The sequence below is a fragment of the Symphalangus syndactylus genome, chromosome 15 (assembly GCF_028878055.3).
Source record: "Symphalangus syndactylus isolate Jambi chromosome 15, NHGRI_mSymSyn1-v2.1_pri, whole genome shotgun sequence".
In the NCBI taxonomy this organism is placed as follows: domain Eukaryota; kingdom Metazoa; phylum Chordata; class Mammalia; order Primates; family Hylobatidae; genus Symphalangus; species Symphalangus syndactylus.
In genome coordinates, this window is record NC_072437.2 from 36132529 (window position 1) to 36156355 (window position 23827).

Here is a 23827-nt window from a genome sequence, read left to right on the forward strand (position 1 = left end):
TGTTTTTTATTACATGTACCTAAATCTAATTTCTCTCACTGTACACACTCCAGAGGATAAATATTAGGTGTCATGTGGATTTGGAAGCTCCTTTAATTATGGAGGCAATTTTTAAAAAACTAACTTTTCCACATCCATAGTTTTATTCTATCCCCACATTGATCTCAATATTCACAGTTTCTGGTATCTCAGTGTTTTAAATCCTCTTGAGATTCTGAGAACTGGCTTGCTTCTGGTTACTATTGTTCTGTGCAAGCCCTTAGCTTTCATTTTTTATATTCTTTACTGACACAATTACTGTGCTTCTGTAAGCCGTTCTTTCTTATCATTTTCCCCTCATGAGTATGCACTTTATTATGATTATTTTTCTATCATATTAATAATGCTTGAGGAGTATGATAAATGTTCACCTTCAAGAAAATATGTTTTAACTCTCACTTTCTTACCCATTCTCTTTATTTCATGTATCTTTAACTGCTCCTTGTCTTATCCTGAAAGCCTGCTTTTCAGTTTCAAAGACCATACTAATAGAAAAAAAACCTGATTTTTTTGAATGCTTACTATGTGCCTGCTTTTTGAAATACTTATATGCAATGAATCATGTAATCTTTTTGGTGTGGTAGAATGTATGCCACTTTACGTATCAGCATTAGGTAACTTGCATGAGGGGTTAAACAGTAAATACAGGATTCAGGGTATTGACACAGATCTGTCTGATTCAAGGAATATCAACCTCTGCAAAAAACTGAGTTTATCAAAAACAACAGCAATAGCAATGATGCAGTAACGAAGGGATAAATTCTGTAAGAATTACTCGATTTGTCAAATTGTCAGCATTTTCAAGTGAAAATTGCACATAGACAAACTGGCATATGTCATTCATCAGGAAATGGAAAAGAGCATTATTTTCTGGCAAAATAAAATAAATATAAATATATAATAATTGAAAGCTGAAAAATCAAAATAAAAAATGAGTTGGGCCGGGCGCGGTGGCTCACGCTTGTAATCCCAGCACTTTGGGAGGCCGAGGCGGGCGGATCACGAGGTCAGGAGATCGAGACCAAGGTGAAACCCCGTCTCTACTAAAAATACAAAAAATTAGCCGGGCGTGGTGGCGGACGCCTGTAGTCCCAGCTACTCGGAGAGGCTGAGGCAGGAGAATGGCGTGAACCCGGGAGGCGGAGCTTGCAGTGAGCGGAGATCGCACCACCGTACTGACTCCGTCTCAAAAAAAAAAAAAAAAAAAAAAAAATGAGTTGAGTGTGAGTTGAGTTAAAGATAAATTAAAAAATTATTAAAGTGATCATAACTTATAATTTTTCTGAAATTGGAAAACTTTGGTCCTACATCAAATTTAACTTAGGTCAAGAATCAGGAATTAGGGCCAGGTGCAGTGGCTCAAGCCTGTAATCCCAGCACCTTGGGAGGCCAAGGAGTGCAGATCACCTGAGGTCAGGAATTCAAGACTGGCCTGGTCAACACACAGAAACCCCGTCTCTACTAAAAATACAAAAAATTAGACAGGCGTTGTAGTGGGTGCCTGTAATCCCAGCTACTCGGGAGGCTTAGGCAGGAGAATCGCTTGAACCCGGGAGGCAGAGGTTGCAGTGAGCCAAGATGGTGCCATGGCACTCCAGCCTGAGCAACAACAGCAAGACTCCATTTCAAAAAAAAAAAAAAAAAAGAATCGAGAATCAGGAATTATTAATTTTGGATCATTTCATACAGAAATGAGAATTTATAAATATTCCCTTTGTATTAAGAAACACCTTTAAATGCAAACACACATACAAAAAACACACACATGAAATAAATGTCTCAGGAAATAGGATATTATAATGTAATCATTACAGGTTTTTCCTGTTTATTTAAATTTCAACATAATATACAAAGTCGTAGAGGCATAAACTTTAATAACACTAGACAGCTTTTTATCAAAAACATTTACACGTATTTTTATAAATATAGAAATTTTTATTTTTAAAATTCACTTGAATAGCAAAGTGAGCTTTATTTATCGACATAATTTTCCTTAACCAATTATTAACTTATTTTTTCCTGTTTGGACAATGATTAAAACTAGTGGTTACAATCAAAGCTTTGTTATTTGTTTTGTTGAACGTGAAGAGATGGTTTCATGAAATTTAGGGAAAAAAGGACAATTATTCCAAAAGTGAATGAAACTAGTCCATTTTGTTTGGTGAAATGGCATCCTAATCATCTAACCATCTCTTCCTTTGACATCTAGAAGTCTTCATTGTATGCTCAATGATGAATGCTTTGTTCAGACTGAACACTTTAAGCTGCTGAAAGTAAGGACATCTGCCAGTTTTATGCTTATGTGGCCTTAAACAAAACCCCTTCTGTTGTTTGCCTGACAGAGGAGCATACATCTCCTCTTTCAGCAGAAAGCCTCTGTTGAGAGTCTAAACTTCAATTCCTTTTGCCAAACAATGCCCCATCCATGATCAAAGTAAAACAGGAATATGACATTCAAGTTCATGTTCAGCATCCTTAGCAGATATTGAATAGAAAAAAAAAACTTTAATTTCAAAAAAATAATAATTTGATTAGTATCTGCAAGTTGGCATTTCACCAAAGACTACAATGCCCAACAATGTAAAAAAAAAAAAAAAAAAAAAAAAAGGCTTTATTTTGGCCTCATTTTACTTACTTTCAGCCTTTGCTACTCTCTCAACTTTACCAAACACATTGGCCTCAGGGGTCTTCATTGTCTTTGAGGCAGTTCTTCAAATTATCCGAAAGATTTATTTAAAATTATCCTCTATATACCTCTTCTATATCACCTTCTCAAATTCTTTATTTTACTAGAATCAAATCTAATCCCTGTGCTGCATAGAAACAGCTCTTTTGAGGTTAACAACCTCCTCCAGGTGGCTGGGCCAATGAGTCTGTTTGTGCTCTTCTTATACCACATCTCAATAGTATCTGAAACTCTGCCAGGTACTTACTTCATTAAAACATTTATCATATTTTATTATTTATCTACCTCAATTTCCCTTGACAGAGGCCAAGAAATGCCTGTGACTTCTTACCAAAATTGTCTAGCAAGATTCTTGGTACCTATAGGAACTCCAAAAATATTGAACAGATGTGCGAATAATGAGATGGAATAGAGTCTTTTAGTGTTCTTATCTGATTCTCTTGAGTGTCTGGGTATATGGGATCATTACATCTCCAAGCACTTTGAAGTTAGGTGTGAGTCATATGATGATTTCTATCCAGTGAATAATTAGGGGAAATAATGTGTGTGTCACTACTGGGCCAGGGCTGTAACTGCCATTGCAAGACCCTTTGGCACTTTTTGCGTCTGCCACAGTGATCTTGAAAGCATGTGTTGGGAGGAGATGCTATGTAAACAAAAACAAAGCAGTCAGAAACACTACCTAATGGAGAACAACTGCTCTGGAGCTTCACCCAATACCACAAGAGGCTTAAATTTCAACAAGAAATAAATTTCTTTTTTTATTATGATGAGATATTTTCATGAACAACAAAGAGAACACCGCAGAGATAAAAGCTACTCACTTTCAACTACTGAAGTCTGCAGAACAAGAGACAGTGCTGAGTCCCCAGGCCAGTTGCTCTTAATATGCTGTCAGCAAATCCCTGCTTGTCAGCTGGGCACTTCCAGGGGTGCACGGCCAAAACAATTTTCCTTATACTACTAAGACAATATTTTTGTTTTCACTATGTTGACAATTCTACTGATGGTGCAAAAATAGTGGTGAGTAAAACTAACAGCAGCTTACCAAGTACCAAGGCAATGAAACCAAACAGCCATGCCAGTCATTGAATTCCTTACCCCTAAGCAGTTCCAGGAGAAAAATACTAATTTCCTCTAAGAGTACTTTTGGTGAAAATTTATTAAACAGAAAAATATTAATAATTATTATTTATTTAATTTCATTTATTCCTGTTCCCTGAGTAAACACTGTTTTAAGATTTGTTGTATAAAAATGAGAATTCTGCATATAGCACTTCTGTGTGAGGAGAAGAACTTGTGTGATTGTTTGAATTGTAGGCTGAATTAGCAGCATTTTCATGAAGTTTTTACTTAAAGGAACAACAGGCAATTGAACTGTAACTTATCTACCTTGGGTTATTTTCAGGTTTCTCAGTAAATCATAAAGTAAGCCTATCTCTTCAAGAAAAAAAAAAAAAAAAAAAAACTTAGAGTAACAGGTAATTAAATGTAGGAATAAAGTACATTTTTAAAAATAGTACAACAGGAGTTTTATGAACTGTGAAGATATAACATTTGTATCTACCCAATTTAAGCTTCACATTGAATGGTTAAAATGTCAAGTCTTTCAGAATATTTTATAGAATATAGAATAATAAAGAGGTAGAGTATAGAAGAATAAACCTGACTAGCTCATTGCGTTAAGAAGAACAGAGAAAAAATGCATCGAGAGATATTTAAGTCAATTTTAAGTCCAAAATTAAAATCTATACCCACTAATCCTGGAAAAAGAAGTCCTTTATATTTAGGTCTATATTCTTTATGTAGAAAATCCTGTGTTGTTGAAAGTTTTCCTAATGCATGAAACATACCTATTAAAGTGTGTGTGTGTGTGTGTGTGTGTGTGTGTGTGTGTGTGTGTGTGTGTGAAAGATATATTAATAGAATTTTGTTCAGGTTCTATATTCTACCAGAAATATTTACTTCTAATATTTTAATAAAGTATATAAAGAATATCTCAACAATTCTACTACAGAATAAAAGCCTTAAGCAAAAGTTAAAGATGATGCTAAAATGTGAAGAATAATTCTAATTACTGATCATTCGTTAAGTTGTAGAAGGATGTTAGACATAAGTCAGACATACTGACTTGTTACTAATAGTCTGTGGCAAGACAAGACACTCAGTTAGTGAGGAGACCTTTCTTTAAACAGGCCAGTGACCACAGAACCATTTTAAAAGGCCATTAAAAACGATGTCAACAGATCTTATTTTCCCAAGCTAATTAACAAGAAGCAGACACCATTGAAATTACATGTCTTTGAGACCGTTTCTCTAATTTTATAAGGCTGTGCTGGCACGGACATATTTCCACTTCCGACCTCTCTAAGAGGTTATTCACATGCATGAAAAGAGAAAGAAAAGTAGACTTGTCTCCCTGCTTATCTCAGAAAACAGCCCCTACCCATCGTGTTTGTGTTTATCTGAAGTGTCATCATGCTGGATCTATGAGCTGAATTGTCAGTCTCATTGGCCTACAGGATTTGAGAAAATGTTTTTAAAGTTGGATTTTATTTTTTAATCGATTGCTTAGGTTAATCCCTTGCCTTTACTTGGCCATCTAGGAATGGGAGTCTACCAATAACTCTTTCATAATAGATAATCCAAGGTATAATAGTACAGGATGGTAAATAACAGAAAGAACAAGAGAGAGAGAACATTCAAAAGCAAATCCAATACTGTCTTCCTGCTCACAGGGGTGACCAGAGCACCTGAAACTGGGAATTGATTCAACCTAAGGTTGTTGCCAGAGACTGACAAAACAAAACAGAAAAAAATAAAACAATGTAAACTAAGAACATTCCTTGCCCAGTGTCCTCCCATTCCTTACCCAAATAGTTTACATCTTTTAGTTCAGTTATAAGATAAAGACAATACATTAATCTTAACGTAAGTGACAGATTTGGTCCTGAGCCTATAAACATGGATAATCCAGCAATTCAGTATATTTCTCTACTTCGAGGAACTATTTCCCCTGTTCCAATGATGGAGTTGGAATGGGTAATTTTAAACTCAGTATTCTGCCCTTTAAACTTCAGGTATGAGAACACGATTCAGGTGTTTACAGTAACTAATACGTCTGCATCAGAGAACTGGTCCAGGGATAAAACATTACTCATTTTGTTTTTTAGTTTGAGGTGAATTTTTTTGTCACTTGTAATCTAAACAATTACTGAAACAAATATTAGAGAAGCCTTTTTTCATCTCTTCATTTTGAAGAAATTTCTAGCATCTCAAAATGATTCAGGAATATGAAGGGTTTTTTTGTAGCACTTTGATTATTAAATCATTTTTTAAAAATATGCTACCCCTTTGAGAAGCCACTCTACAATGGCCAGTCAACATGGATTGTCATGCCACGTAAGCAGAGTCCACTGAGAACAGAGTCAGTTGTGCTCTCCACAGAAAGGGTCTAGGAGAAAGTATAGTAAGACATCTTGCTATTACTGGTTAACCCCGTGTTAAATTAAAAAAAAAAAAAAATTTAAGCATAAATTACTCTTTGAATCTTTCACTATGCACATATAATCGGATGATGTTCATGTTTTCCCCACTGTCTAACATCAAGGAGCAGAAGTGAGACCTCAGTATATTCTCATATGTAGCCATCTAGCTTGGAACTTAGTCAAGAGAAAGTGCCAGCTCCCTTCTCTAGTTCCACGGTGGAGGAGACACCTTCTTCCATTCAAACTAAGACAGGAGGACAAATAGCATGAGATATGTCTAATAATTGACTCATTATAATATATCTAGATTATGTAAACAAATTACAATACTAATAGGGCTTTTTTTCACTTGTATTTAAAATATACACATATATAACAAGCACAAGGTAATGTCTTGATCAGAGGCAGAAACAAAATACACGTGCACTGTGTTTCTTTTATGCGGTATTTAAAAACATGCACAAATAAATAACATATTATTTATGGGTAAAAACCTGATAAAATCAAAGAAAAGCTATGATAAAACACAAAGACAAAGGAAATAGAATAGGTAAAGAATCCATAATGTATTTAAAATAATTAAAATATTTTTAGACTGGTTAATAGGAATAGGGTATTTGTTGTTGCATGATTTTTATGCCTTTCTTATTTTTATAAATACTGTGTGTATTTGCTCAATATTCAAAAAATTGCTTTTATATAGTATATTTTTCTGAATTTGTTTTATTCCATAATAAACATTTTTAGACCAGTTTTAGGTTCACAGCAAAAGTGAACGGAAAGTACAGAGAATGTAATTGATGAATTGTCCAAATGGATAATGACATGTATTCGCAACTGGAGTATCATAAACATTCTTTTCACTGCCCTGAAAATCCTCTGTGTTCTGCTTCCTTCCTTCTCACTATTCCCTGACAATCACGGATTCTTTTACTATCTTCATAGATTTGCCTTTCTGAGAACGTCATACAGTTGGTGTCATACATATGAGCCTTTTCATGTAGGCTTCTTTCACTTAGTAACATGCATTGAAATTTCTTCCATGTCTTTTCATGATTGCATTACTTAATTGGTTTGTTTTATTTCAGAACTTAAGTTCAAATATGTATTAGTTAGAATTGGTTACCTAGAATATGCAAGTCAAAATTGTGTTATTCCAGATCTAATGATGCATATCATAATGCCTGTCTTCATGGACATTATAGTTTATTAGTAAGGATAATATACACACATGCAGATGTCTGTGACATTTTTTTTCCAAGGCTGAGATTCCTAAAAGGACATTCCTAGGGATAAGATCTTTAATTAGAAATCATTTAGGCAAACATGAATAAAACTCAGTTTTTGTTTGTTTGGTTGGTTTGTTTATTTGCTGGACACATCTTTCTTTAATATTGACATAGAATAGATACGCTTGAATAAAGAACCAACAGTTCAGCAGTTTCTTGACACTACCCTTGCAGGTGCCTGGTCACAGAAGAAAAAGAACGAACAGTCTGGCATAATAGATATTGTCTGCATTAATTCCTTTTAATGCTGCTATGGAGAAATACCTGAGACTGGGTAACTTATAAAGGAAAGAAGCTTAACTCACAGTTCTGCCTGGCTGGGAAGGCCTCAGGAAACTCACATCATGGAGGAAGGAGAAGCAAACACATCCTTCTTCACAAGGCGGCAGCGGAGAGAAGTACTAAACAAAGGGGGAAAAGTCCCTTATAAAACCATCAGATCTTGTGAGAACCCACTCACTGTCATGAAAACTCCATAGGGTATCTGCTCCCATGATTTAATTACCTCCTACCAGGTCCCTCTCATGACACATGGGGATAATGGGAACTACAATTCAAGATGAGATTTGGGTGGGAACATAGCCAAATCATATCATTGCCATTTATAGAATTCCTACTATGTGATAAGTATCATATTAGGCAATATATGCACTGCATTACTTCAAACCAAAACTTTACCATTTGTGAAATATACCTAAATAACAAAGAAGACAGCTATTCAATTAATTATAAGATGCTACCAGTTATAACTTGCACCCTAGTTTCAGATACGTAAAATGTGAAAAGAAAATTATTAGAATTAAAATGCATTATTTTTCTCCCTTATTCCTACTACATTATAATGAAGTATAAACATTATCATTCTTTAATGCACAAGATCATTGAGGTTCAAGACACTGTTGTTTGACAAAGTTACAAAGACAGAAAATGAGATAATTCAATCAATATTTGGGTACTCAATCTCTATAAATCCTGATACTGTTAATTTGGAAATACAAGTTACATTCAAACTAACATAGAAGAAAACTAAGAATTTATAGTTAAAAAAGATAATTTCTTAATAATGAAAAAACACACTGATTAGAAAATAGTTTTAAAACCATGATTGGGTCATTATAACTATTCTGACATTTTCTAATTCTTTAAAACTAATATTAATGTTTTCATGTTAGAAAACTCTCTATTCTTACATTTTTAGATTAAAAAATTTCCCATCATAATAATCAAGATATAGAATCAACCTAAGTCTCCTACAGCAGATGAATGTATAAAAAATATGTATACTTATACAACGGAATACTATTCATCTGTGAAAAAGAATGAAATCCTGTCATTTGCAACAACACGAATGAGATAGGAGTGCATAATGTTAAATAAAATAAGCCCAACACAGAAAGACAAATATCACATGATCTTTCTTATATGTGGAATCTAAAAAAGTTGATCTTATAGAAGCAGAGAGTAGAATGATGGTTACCTAGAGGCTGAGGTGGGGGATAACAGCAGAGAGGTAAGGATGAAGAGAAGCTGGTCAATGATACAAAGTGACAATTAGATAGAAGGAATAATCAATTGCTTGATTGCTCAGTAGGGTGACTGTATTAGTCTGTTTTCACCCTGCTACAAAGAAATACCTAGACTAGGTAATTTGTAAAGGAAGAGATTTAATTGATTCATAGTCCCACCTAGCTGGAGGCCTCAGGAAACTTACACTCATAGTGGAAGGTGAAGGAGAATCAAGTACCTTCTTCACAAAGTTGCAGGAAGAGAAAAGAAGATCAAAAAGGGGAAGCACCAGACACTTATTAAATAACCAGATCTCCTTGGAACTCACTATCACAAGAACAGCATGGGGGATGCCACCCCCATGATCCAATCACCTCCCACCAGCTCCTTTCGTCGACAAGTGGGGATTATGAGAATTACAAATCAAGATGAGATCTGGGGGGGGACACAGAGCCAAACCATATCAGTGACTATAGCTAACAGCAATGTAAGATACATATCAAAATAGCTAGGAGAGAGGATTTTGAATGTTCTCACTCCAAAGGTGATAAATGTTTCAGATGGTAAATATAATAATTACCCTGATTTGCTCATTATGCAATATATAGAGAGGAACATCACATTGTACCCCACAAATATGTATGATTATTATGTTGCATTTTTTTAAAAGTAAATTTTTCCCAACATATTAATGTTGCTGCTCAAACATTTGCCCTAAGCACTTTTTTTTATGGTTTGTCAAAGGGACAATTGCCATTTCTATGACACAATCCCTAACTAGCTGGTAGTCTTTATACAAAGGACAATATACCCCTAAAGAAAATTCTTCTCTCTTGTGACTTTCCTAACTGTAGTCAACTAATAATCACTAAGTTTCTTCAGTGTTTATTCTTCCTTGATGTCACAATTTGATTGGTTCCTTGATCTTTCAAACTCTACCCATTTGTATGGCAGTAAAATCTATACAGAATTATCAAGTTTCATTAAAAAGGGATATTTTGAGGCAAATTTATGAAGAAAGAAAGATTAGTGTTTTTCAGAACCTGGGGGCTGGGGAGATTGTGGAGTAACTGTTAGCAGGTACTGTTTCTTTTGGGGGTGAGAAAAAATGCGATGCTATGAAATTAGATAATGGTGATGGTTGTACAACGCTAAATAAATTAAAAACCAGTAACCGCACACTTTAAAATAATGACGGTTATCACAGCTTAATTACACCTCAACTGTTATTTATGAAAGTAAAAGCCTCCAAAATGCTCTTAAAAGAGAAAGACAGCTTGATTTTGGAGTTAGCTAAAATGGCATTAAGTAAAAAAGACCAAATATTTAAAAGTATTTAAAAATGGAAAAACAGCTGAGCGTGGTGGCTCACACCTGTAATCCCAGCACTTTGGAAGGTTGAGGCGGGTGGATTGCCTGAGGTCAGGAGTTCGAGACCAGTCTGGCCAACATGGTGAATCCCTGTCTCTACTAAAAATACAAAAATTAGCCTGGCATTGTGGCTGGCGCCTGTAATCCCAGCTACTCTACTCTGGAGGCTGAGGCAGGAGGATCACTTGAACTCGGGAGGCAGGGTGCAGTGAGCCGAGATCACACCATTACACTCCAGCCTGGGTGACAAGAGCAAACTCCATCTCAAAAAAAATAAAAAATAAAAAATAAAAATAAAGGACAAAACAAACAAAAAGAGGTTTAACATACTTTTATATTTTTAGAAAGAATATTTAATGAATATTTTAAAAATGATTTTAGTGCTTTTTAATCATTATATTTTATAAACATATTCAATAACACCATTAACCTAGATATTGTATATGTTAATAATCACGAAAGAAAATCCCTTGTAAATAATATCTTCAAAATGCTGAAAAGAAAAACTAACATCGAACATAGTAATAAAAATAATAAAAAATAAAGAAGTGATACCAATTATGTCTAAAATTGAAAAAGGTTTTTCGCTTATGCTAGTCTAAAGAATATCAAGTTGTGTAGCATGTGACATTTTGTGGCAGTCAGTAGATCTCTGTATTACAATTAGAAAATCAGCTGTGAATGATGGGATCAGGGTGTAGGAGCCAAGGATGCGAATGATATATCTCTGATTATATTTTATTATATAACTAGACTTTGAAGGCATCCTAGTATTTTGTGTGTTTAAAATATAAAATTAAAGCAAAAGTTAAAAAAGCACTTCCTAACAATTGAAAATAACATGAAATGAATGAACCTGTGTTTTAAGGTGGTAACAAAATCACACAGAGAATATTATTTCAAGTGACTTTAAAACAGAGTATTTTGATTGTATATCCATAGTGAGATATAGTCAAAGAACAGATACAGTTATGAGGAGATCTGAGTGTCAATTCTTTATTTTTTCCAGTAATTCAAAAAGCTGTAATACTTTGAAATTATTAAATAATATTGTATATATAATTGTATGTATCAATATAAAGAAAAACATTTTCAAGAGGTTAAATACAGCTTTTCAGAATAAAGGAAATTATAGAAAAGCCCTGAAATGTTAAAATTGAAATAGACAAAATTTAGTTTTTTTTCAACATTTCCTATTTTTTACATTTCCCCACTCAGAAGGTCAAGAAGCTATAACCTCTAAATGGCAAGTGTCCCAACCACTAGACCCAAAACTGTGAACTCTAAATACCATTTCCCATTATATAAACAGCTCTTCAGAAGAATGGCGATCCTAGGACCACTGTGTCAGAAGACAAGGAAGCTGACAAAACAAGAAGGTGTGTCAAAGGAGAGAGGCATTAACAGGAAGGACCCTATTGGCCCGGAAGTGGGTCGCTTTCAATCATGAATTTAAGAAACGAAACAAATTATACATTTTTTAAAATAATGTTTCAATTATTAATATATTAATATTACCTATTCATATGTTCGAAGCAAATGGGGTATAAAATTCCTGAAGTTTATAATAATACTTTCAAAAAAAATCCAAGGTGACCTAAGTAAAACGTAGTTCTAAAATTTGAGGGTCATCATTGAAGTATTAACTTCTTATCCTGAAATTTGGCAGACAGAGAAAATTAACGTATTTATTTTGCCTTTCTTGTATACTTATATCTCAAGGTAATCAAATAACTTTAGTTGATGAAAGAAAGTTTTCTTTGCCAAAAGAATTTCAACTAATAAATGTGGAAGGAATATGAAAATTGACAATCATTATTTTTCAATCACTAATGAAATAAATGATTCAAGCAAAAATCATTAATAGATGAAATTAGAAGATGAAAGCCTGAGGAGAAATTATGTAATGAAGGGATAAGTCACCACTTAACTCCCAGATATCTTAGAAGATAGCAAGACATTTGTATTTTGATATGTTACAACAGAAACTACACAGCACCAATGTGACTGCATTCTTTTTTTTTTTTTTTTTTTGAGACGGAGTCTCGCTCTGTCGCCCAGGCTGGAGTGCAGTGGCGCAATCTCGGCTCACTGCAAGCTCCGCCTCCTGGGTTCACGCCATTCTCCTGCCTCAGCCTCTCCGAGTAGCTGGGACTACAGGCGCCCACCACCACGCCCGGCTAATGTTTTGTATTTTTTTTAGTAGAGACAGGGTTTCACCGTGGTCTCGATCTCCTGACCTCGTGATCCGCCCGCCTCGGCCTCCCAAAGTGCTGGGATTACAAGCATGAGCCACCGCACCCGGCCTTGTGACTGCATTCTTGCAGAAAAGAATATAACCTGACTCAAAATAAGGTTTAAAGCTGAGTCCTGTGTGTAGGAAATACAGAAGATACAGCAAAAATATTAAATAGCATAAAAAAGAATGAATAGATATATAATAAAATTGACCTGATTTCAACAAGAAATTACATTTTTTAAATAATAGGATTATACTTCGGATTAAAACAAACAAAACAAAAACAAACAAACAAAAAAACAAGATAGTCAGGCACAGTGTCTCACACCTGTAATCCCAGCACTTTGGCAGGCTGAGAACATATGACTGTCTTATACCTGTTGTTTGAGACCAGCCTGGGCAACATTTCAAGACCCCATTTCTAAATTAAAAAAAAAAAAGTGATGCACAGTGGCATGTGACAATACTTCCAGCTACTCCAGAGGCTGAGGCAGGAGAATTGCTTGAGACCAGGAGTTTCAGTCTGCAGTGAGCTGTAATATTGCCACTATGCTCTAGCCTGGGTGATAAAGCAAGACCCTGTCTCAAAGAATAAGTAAAAATTAAAATAATAAAATAATAAACACAAAGTTTTGAAAGAACCTATCCTATGAACATATAACTCTTTGCCTCTAATATTCATTTCTTGATTCTATTATACTACTTAATATGTTGCATATTATTTATCTCTATGATCCACTCTTACTAATTTGAGCTCCTCAAAATCGGGGATGGTATCTTATTTGTTGATGGTATATTCTCATCTATCATCATTCTTGATTCACATAGAATGGCCATATAAAACAGGTTTGTTCAATGAATAGATTTGAAAATGTCTCCATTGGGAGATTTATTAGTTTTACATTGCTATAAAAAGTTATGGCAAACTTACCAGTTTATAAAAGCATTTATGACATAGATTCCATGGCTCAGGAGTCCAAGCATGGCTTTATCTGGTTGTCTGTTAAGGGTTTCATAAGGAGTAGGCTGGACTGCACTCTCATCTGGAGACTTGCTTCCATGATCCATCAGGTTGTTGGCAGAATTTGTTTTTCTTACTATTGTAGCACTGAAAGTCCCAGCTTCTTGCTGTATGCTGTTTTCCATTCCTAGAAAATGCTCACAGTACTAGCTACATGGGGATCCCCAACATGGCTACTTAATTCATCAAGCACTGGAGGAGAGTCACTAGGGTGAGCCCAAGTTTGCTGGCAAGATGGAGTGTTACATAACATGATGTAATTATGAAAGTGACATGAAATATTTTTTGCCATATTCTATTGTTTAGAAGCCATAGAATCAAGTTATAAGTCCTGTCTATACTCAAGTAGAGAATAAATACAGAAAGGCATGAATAACAGAAGGTGAGATAATGGAGGGCAACCTTATAATCTGTCTAGCATAAAACATTATGTGTAATCAGTTGTATTCATCCTTTACAAAAGTAAATTGCCAAAAGCATAACCCTTCTGCAGAATTCAATCTCTTTGAAAGCAGCCGTAGTTAAATCCCCCAAATTCTTACTTTAAATATACTTTTACTTTAAATATATTTGATTTTATCAAATAAGAAAAGCCATTTTAACTAGGCTAACTTTTTGTAGAAATTGAAAGGATAAAAACATAGTTTCAGTACAATAATACATTATAATTTTTTTATTTTTTATTTTTTTATTATACTTTAAGTTTTAGGGTACATGTGCACAACGTGCAGGTTTGTTACATATGTATGCATGTGCCATGTTGGTGTGTTGCACCCATTAACTCGTCATTTAACATTAGGTATATCTCCTAATGCTGTCCCTCCTCCCTCCCCCCACCCTACAACAGGCCCCAGTGTGTGATGTTCCCCTTCCTGTGTCCATGTGTTCTCATTGTTCAATTCTCACCTATGAGTGAGAACATGCGGTGTTTGGATTTTTGTTCTTGCGATAGTTTGCTGAGAATGATGGTTTCCAGCTTCATCCATGTACCTACAAAGGACGTGAACTCATCATTTTTTATGGCTGCATAGTATTCCATGGTGTATATGTGCCACATTTTCTTAATCCAGTCTATTGTTGTTGGACATTTGGGTTGGTTCCAAGTCTTTGCTATTGTGAATAGTGCCGCAATAAACATACGTGTGCATGTGTCTTTATAGCAGCATGTTTTACAATCCTTTGGGTATATACCCAGTAATGGTCTGGCTGGGTCAAATGGTATTTCTAGTTCTAGATCCCTGAGGAATCGCCACACTGACTTCCACAATGGTTGAACTAGTTTACAGTCCCACCAACAGTGTAAAAGTGTTCCTATTTCATCACATCCTCTCCAGCACCTGTTGTTTCCTGACTTTTTAATGATCACCATTCTAACTGGTATGAGATGGTATCTCATTGTGGTTTTGATTTGCATTTCTCTGATGGCCAGTGATGATGAGCATTTTTTCATGTGTCTTTTGGCTGCATAAATGTCTTCTTTTAAGAAGTGTCTGTTCATATCCTTTGCCCAGTTTTTGATGGGGTTGTTTGTTTTTTTCTTGTAAATTTGTTGGAGTTCATTGTAGATTCTGGATATTAGCCCTTTGTCAGATGAGTAGATTGCAAAATTTTTCTCCCATTCTGTAGGTTGCCTGTTCACTCTGATGGTAGTTTCTTTTGCTGTGCAGAAGCTCTTTAGTTTAATTAGATCCCATTTGTCAATTTTGGCTTTTGTTGCCATTGCTTTTGGTGTTTTAGACACACATTATAATTTTTTATATTGAACAGTATAAATGTCCTGTTTTTGGTGTTTTGTGGTTCTAATATGCTTATCTGTTAATAAATTGTTTATCTCTGAAAAAGAAATATTTTTGTACATGCAAAAATTGTATTTGTACAGCTAGTTTATATATACTTTTGAGACTAAAGATTTCTACATATATATATATATAGAGAGAGAAAGAGAGCGAGAGATGAAGATATATAGAATTAGATGTAAATGTAGGTGCAGGTATTATTCCTCAAGTTTGCAGGAGCACTGAGATTGTAATAGAACCAACTTGCTTTTTGAAAACTGGGGTATGATAAATCCAACTTAATGGTGAGTCAAAAGAAAACTGAAATGAGAGCATGATTATACGTGCTCTCAGCTCACTTTATTCTTTTTCTTCTTTACAGCTCTCTTCATGGCTTTCTAACCCTTCCCCCATCATCACATATTAAAATTCATATTAAAAAACTATACAAACAAACAGGAAGCCAGGACTCTAGCTCAAACTGAAACTGAGGAACAGTTACTTTCTTATTGCTACATGCTGGTTTGGTTTGTGGATCTGTTGACTCTCACCGAATGACTAAAATTTGCCCCTTCCCAACCCAATTATATAAATTATGCGAGTGAGATAGTTATCTCACCAAAATCAGAACCTTAGGCCATTGAGCCAGCACCCTAGTAATTCTCTGTGAAACATCCCAGCAATGTCTCTGCTACAGCCAAAACACTGAAGTATCACTTACACTCAAACTTTGTACAAATATCATTACTCCCTAGCGATTCTTTGCCCTCATTTAAATATTGAACAAAATATATTTAATTTTAATTTTTTACTGTATTGGCTTTATTTCAAACACAGTTTACTTTGTAGATACTATAAATTAATATTCTGTAATAAGGCAACACCATTAACTTAGTTAACTTTTGTGAAGTAGAATTAGAAGTGGTTCTTGTAACCCTACTATTCTATCTGAGATTAGTAAGTGACAGGGCTAGACAGATACATGCTAGTGTGTATATCCAGCCTTCTATTTGCTTTTTATTCAAATGTCTAGAATATGACTGACAGTCTTCTAAACTTAAAATTATCAATATGTACACAGTTGAAAACAATGTGTACATTTTTTAACACAGTTAAAAAAGTCTAAGAATGTTAGTTGGAAATAGAATGTATAAATAAAATTTACTTATATTGCTAAATAGTGGTTGAAAATTGGTTATTTAATAATATATATGTTACGTAAGATTATTTTTACTTTCAGAATATACTGGTTGACAGTCATGTTTATGGGTTTCTAGACCCACATGCATAATTTAGAATTTGAGAAGAACTAAAGAGCAAAAATGTCTCTAATATGATTAAATTTGTAAAACAGAAATTGTTTCTGGAGCCGTTCCTGAGCTTTCACTTGAGGGAAAGTGATTTAGCCCTTGAATCAGATGTCATCCCAACAAAGAAATAGCATCTACTGACCTCATAATCAACACTACCATCCTATGTTTATAAACTATTTTTTCCTTAGATATTATTTAAAATATCATACTAAATAATGAATCACTGAGATAACATTTTATATTAATGTTAAATGAAGGGGCTAAAGAATATATTATATTTATAGGCTTTAATTATGAATTCTAACAAATGATTTAACTCAACTGTGACATCTTATATTAAATTCACAAGTTTGCCTGTTATTAATCAAATGTATTTCTATTACTAGGATTATAAACTACAAATTTCAACCCAGTAAGCAAAATATAAATCTATGTCAAATGTTAATGGGACCATTGTTTTTTATATGACTAAGTATCTGGTAACATCTGTTCTTAAAATGTTTTATAACTCAAATTTCACTCGTTTATGCTTTGTGGTATGGATGTCTGCTGCCTCAGCAAGAAAAACACAAAAATTGACCAGTGCTAATCAAACTGTTAAAAATTTTGAAGAAAACAAATTACTCCTACTTTCATGTGGTTCTGTCCTTTTTCTATTTGTTCCACAAATAGTTAGAAATAAATACTTTTCATGTTAATGGGTAAATCTGTTAAGCATTTCAATTGTTTTATATTTTTGTTTTTATTTTGGATGGTTCTTTAACATGTTTTGGTTCTTTACTTTTGTTTTCATAAACTCATCCCTATTTCCTTTAGAATTGAACAGTCTATATGTAAGACAATGAAGGACAGTATGAAACAGGCTGCATTTCACTTCGCCTGATAAATGACGCCTGGAGATACTGATTAAATAGTTCAGAGGATGGATCACAGAAATACTGAGACTGGGAGCTTTTTTTTTTTCTTGAGACGGAGTCTCGCTCTGTCGCCCAGGCTGGAGTGCAGTGGTGCAATCTCGGCTCACTGCAAGCTCCGCCTCCCGGGTTCACGCCATTCTCCTGCCTCAGCCTCTCTGAGTAGCTGGGACTACAGGCGCTCGCCACCACGCCTGGCTAATTTTTTTTGTATTTTTAGTAGAGACGGGGTTTCACCGTGGTCTCGATCTCCTGACCTCGTGATCCGCCCCCCTCGGCCTCCCAAAGTGCTGGGATTACAAGTGAGCCACCGCGCCCGGCCGAGACTGGGAGCTTAACAAGTCTTTACCTCATTATAAAAAGTTTTCGATGGCAATCAAAAATGTTATTATAGATAATAACATTTTATAGATATGTTACTATTGAATAATAACATCTGTAAAATGAAATAACTACCTATAACATGGGACAATACACATGAAGGCCACTTGCCTACATCTCAAAATTTCTTGGCAGTGTGTAGCTTGAGCTCCATGAGTATACTTTCATGAAAATATGCATTGATTTGACTCAATGAAGTAAGAACAACAAACAAGTAAGTAAATATACTTTCTTATAATTTTCATTTGGTTGTTCATAGATACATGTACAAAGATGTTCATAACAGCATCAGTTGTAATAATGAGCAATTGGAATCAACTCAAATGTCCCCAGATAGGGAAATGGATGAATAAATTTTGGTTGATCAAATACTATGGGTAAAAATATATATATACAGCGACCACCATGAAACTGTTAAATGCAGTTTGGTTTGTATTTCCACAAATCCTTTTGAATGCTTATCACATATCTTTTAGGTTTTTTAGGATGCATCAGAGACCAAAACTGGCAAAGGTCCCTGCTCCTCTGGAAATTACAGAAAAATGTGATGAGTTGATTAAGAAATAATTTAAATTATTTTTAAAGAATATTTTCTTTACTGTTCATCTTCAGCCATGTAAATAGTAAATGTTTATTATAAATACGTTCAATCATATAAATGTATATTATGCATGTGATAAAATATACAAAAATAAAAATTTAGAATAAGAGAAAGAGAAATTAAGTATCTAAAACTTATTTTATTAATGGCAATACCCAGCATTTTAAAAATTATTTAATTGATACATTATATTTTATATATTTATAGGGTACATTTGGCTATTTTACATACATAGAATATAAAGATCAAGTCAGGGTATTTGGGATATCTCTCACCTTGAGTATCATTCCTATGTATTGGGAACATTTCAAATTCTCTCTTCTAGCTACTTTGAAATATACAATACATTACTGCTAACTCTATTTAGCCTGCTCATACTAACATTAGAACTTATACCTTCTATCTAACTACATGTTTGTACCCATTGACCAACTTCTCTTTATCAAACCCTCCCACCTACACACTTTTTCCATCCTCTAATATATGTCATTCTACTCTCTACCTCCAGGAGATCAACTGTTTTAGTTCTTATATGAGTAAAAACATGTGGAATTTGTCATTCTGTGTCTGGCTATTTTCATGACCTTCAGGGACATTCATGATGCTGCAAATGCCATGATTTCATTATTTTTATGGCCAAATAGAATTCCATTGTGTATATATAACACATTTACTTTATCCATTTGTCTGTTGATGGACACAAGTTGATTCCATATGTTTGCTATATTAAAGTTAAAAGCTTCTGCTCAGCAAAGGATACCGTAAACAAAGGGAACAGACAACCCATTGAATGGTAGGAAGTATTTGTAAACTATTTATCTGAGAAGGGACTAATACCCAGAATATACAAGGAACTGAAAAACCAACAGAAAAAAAAATCCCATTAAAAAGTGGGGAAAGGACACAAATAGACATTTCTCAAAATAAGACATACAATGGCCAAATTGTATATGAAAAAATACTCAACATCACTAATTATCAGGGAAATGCAAATCAAAACCACAATGAGTTATCATCTTACCCCAGTTAGCATGGTTATTATTAAAAATACAAAAAATGACATCTGCTGGCAAGGGTGCAGAGAAAAGACATCTCTTATACATTGTTCATGGGAATGTAAATTAGTGCAGCCACTATAGAAAAAAGTATGAAGATTTCTCAAAAAATTAAAAATAGAACTACCACACAATCCAGCCATTCCACTACTGGGTATTTATCTAAAGGAAAAGAAATCAGCATATCAAAGAGACAGATAGCAACCAGTATTTCTAGAATTATGATGCTATTATTATTATAATGAGTGATGTGTTTATATTCAAAGTTTTATAACTCTGAGCACTTTTTAATACAGTGACTCAAAGATCTGTTTCTAAATAACATCTGTCCTATTTCTTGAATTTAATAACAAACTTCTGCTAAAATTTATACCATAGAAAGTTAAGTGCTTTGATTTTTAAAAGTTGATATTCTACATAGAGTTAAAAATACTTTTTGCTACAATTAGGTTTTATTATAACTTCTTTCATCATTGATTAAAGCAGGAAAGTAGATGAATTTTAAACAAAAGCAATTAAACAATGATGGGAACACTGATCATAATTTCTAACACTATGTTCTTTTTTTTTTTTTTTTTTTTTTTTGAGACGGAGTCTCGCTCTGTCGCCCAGGCTGGAGTACAGTGGCGCAATCTCGGCTCACTGCAAGCTCTGCCTCCCGGGTTCACGCCGTTCTCCTGCCTCAGCCTCTCCAAGTAGCTGGGACTACAGGCGCCCGCCACTATGCCCGGCTAATTTTTTTTTGTATTCTTAGTAGAGACAAGGTTTCACTGCGGTCTCGATCTCCTGACCTCGTGATCCGCCCGCCTCGGCCTCCCAAAGTGCTGGGATTACAAGCGTGAGCCACCGCGCCCGGCCTAGTTTCTAACACTATGTTCTAAAATTAACTGGTACTCATTATATTCATATCCACATATGCAAATATATTATCAATATGTGTACATCTATTAGTGGTAATTATTTTATTGTAAATTGGAAAGAAACGTACACTTCATCTTTTCAAAAGTCTTTACCTAAATTTCATTAGTATCATATTTTCTCAAATTACTTAAAGGAATTAGAGTTCAAGAAAATATATCCATATCACTATTAAAATCAAATTTTAAAAAGTTTATACTAAAACACGTTAGAGGAATATTAGAAATTGTACATAGAGACAGATCTAGAATGTCTAAATATAATAGAACATTTAAAATGTATGTAATTGCAGTATTGCATTTTACAAAAATTTATTTGAAGAAACTATTTTAATTATAACAATTTAAAAATAAATCTAACTGTCTTCCAAATACTAGTGTAGACAACAACTTATCTGGGTTACAAAGTAAATATATGGTCTTTAGAAAGAGTCACCCATTTTAGCATATGTGGTAAATCCAAATGTCTGTGTGAATTAAATGTCTTGCTTATTGCCCATTTTGCTCTGTATTAAGTGCACTATTGCAAAATGAATAAAATACATAGTCATGTTTAAACTAAAACCCATTAAAAATTCAATTTCTAGAGGAGTTTAATTTACCAAGAACCATTAAGTGATTTTTGGATTAAAATCCAATTTTCCTGATATTGTACAATCTTACGCAACTTTATAACTCTCTAGTTCTTTGTTTTAAAGCTTGTGAATAAAATTTCCCTTTAATTGAAAGCATTTGTAATTTACAACTATAAAACTTTAAGGTTATTTTTTATTTAAAAGGTAGTATAAGCCTTATCTCTAGATTGAAAATTGAAGTTTTAAAAGAAACTTTGAAAAGACAATGAAAATTAGAAAATTATTTGTAATTAAAAGTAAAAAATAAATTAAGAGCACTATTCTTTATCTCTGGTTAAACTCAACTCAGGGACATGGAAATTATTCAGACAAAAATTGAATTTCTCTTCTACTTTTTCATCTATTGGACAGGTAAGCTGTTATTTTGGAAAATAGGATAATTAAAGTTAAAAAAATGCTGCTTAAAACTTTAGTTTTACAAAAATAGATTTACCTTGGAATTTTTAAAATAAAATTGTTAGCTTTGCAGGTCAACACATTCAAACTCAATGTATCTGAGCTAGCTCATGAGGTAGTACTGCAAAATCATGCCTTCCTTCATCACTCCTCAACCTCCAGATCTGGGTGAATCATTCTAATGCAGATGACCACTGACCGATCTCAGGAGGTGATATGAGACTAATAAAATGAGTTAGAGTGTAGAAGGCCCCAGAAGAGCATTAGCCGTTATTATTATTATTTTTTTACTAATAAGAGCATAGCATGTATTCGTTAACCAAATGTTAATATGCATTTTTTTATTTTTACATTTTCTACAGGGAAGCTTACTTTTCCATGTTGAACAATTGTTGAAAACTATTCTCCTAATTTTGTTAGTAACCACTTAATAAATTTATTCAAATTACAGAATTTTTACAATTTCAGCTCTCTCTAAAGTGAAGATCTGACCTGTAAGGAAAAAAATCACTTTTATGAGAAAGGATATGACAGGAGACAGTAAGAGTAACAGTTTACTGGGCCTCTAGCTTTCATGAAGAAAAAAAAAAATCTGGGAATTTATATAATTTTTAAAACCAAATATAAAGTGGTATGTTATTACAATTCTGTATCTCAACATTTAAAATCATATATAGAAGTCAGATGCACACATACTGAGCAGGTAGAAAAAAATTTTTTCCTCAACCCTCAATTATCTCAGGTCTGAAGTAAAATCATTCATATTTTTAAAAAGTAATAGCTGTATTAATGAGTGCCAGTGGAGATTTTAATGCTCACATATTTCTGAGTATGAAAAGTATTTTTACTGTAATCTGAGCACTTTGGGAGGCCAACGTGGGCGGATAACCTGAGGTCAGGAGTTTGAAACCAGCCTGGTTCAACATGGTGAAACCCCATTTCTACTAAAAATAGAAAAATTAGTCGGGCATGGTGGCAGGCACTTGTAATCGCAGCTACTCAGGAGGGTGAGGTAGGATAATCACTTGAACCCTGGAGGCGGAGGCTGCAGTGAGACAAGATTATGCCACTGCACTCCAGACTGGGGGACAGAGCAAGACTCTGTCTGAAGAAAAAAAAATGTATCTTCAACTAACAGCTATTAATTAAATCCTGATAAGGACATAGACTTACTTATCTAACTGTTGTCCCAGGGACAGGTTTGATTTCTTGTTGTTGTTGTTTGTTATTCTAACAAGAGAAATTAGACAGTTTCAAACCAATTGATGTGAATTTGGATTCTCAGATTTTATGAAAAAGATTGACATAATACCAACTTCTAACAGGTTAGGCTATAATTCCAAGAAAGCAACTACTTATCAACAATGCTTTCCAATTTCTGCTGTTCATGATTACTTAGTCAAGACAAATTGTGAAATACTAAGACACTATACAGTTTGCTAGTATTCAGAGAAAAAACAATAAAACAACACATTTTTGGAACAGAGAGTATTTTCTTACTGCCATGCCCAAGGGAGAGAAGACAGTCATGGGTTCTTAGTTTCTGTTTCTGGTGGAGCCAGTAAATTCCCTTCTTATCCGTCCTTTCCACTTATCACTAGAGATAGAAACTAAAAATCATGACTTCAGGCTGCTAAAAGCCTAAAACAAAACAAAACAGAACAACAACAAAATAAGGTGGGTTGGACAAACTTGCTTAAGACTTAACTTATACTTTGTGAAAATCATATATATTTTATCCAGAACCAACTGATACAAAGATCATGAGGCCAAAATAAAAGCCTCAATTTCCAAATTGCCAGACAAAACAAGACCCAGCCAATATATTCTCTTTCTGCTGGTCTGCCTTCACTTCAAAGTTCAGGAGGTAATACATACATACAGATTTACCAGCTGTAGGGATATCACTCATGCTTGCAAACCATAATTGCCATGTAATAGGTTATTTTTAAAGGACCAAGTCCTCTTTGAAAAGGATGGCCAGAATTCGCATAGATGCCACTCAGATGCTAGAGATGGTACTTTGGTCTAGGATGGTTTGGAAAAGTAGTTTATACAAACTTTTTATTGCAGTCTAACCAAAGAAAATGTGTACAATGAAAACAAGATTATATAAGAGTCTACTTAATCAACTCAATTAACCTGGTCAACTCATCCTTTATTATTACTTAAAAAGGAAATAAAAACCACCTTGACAATAC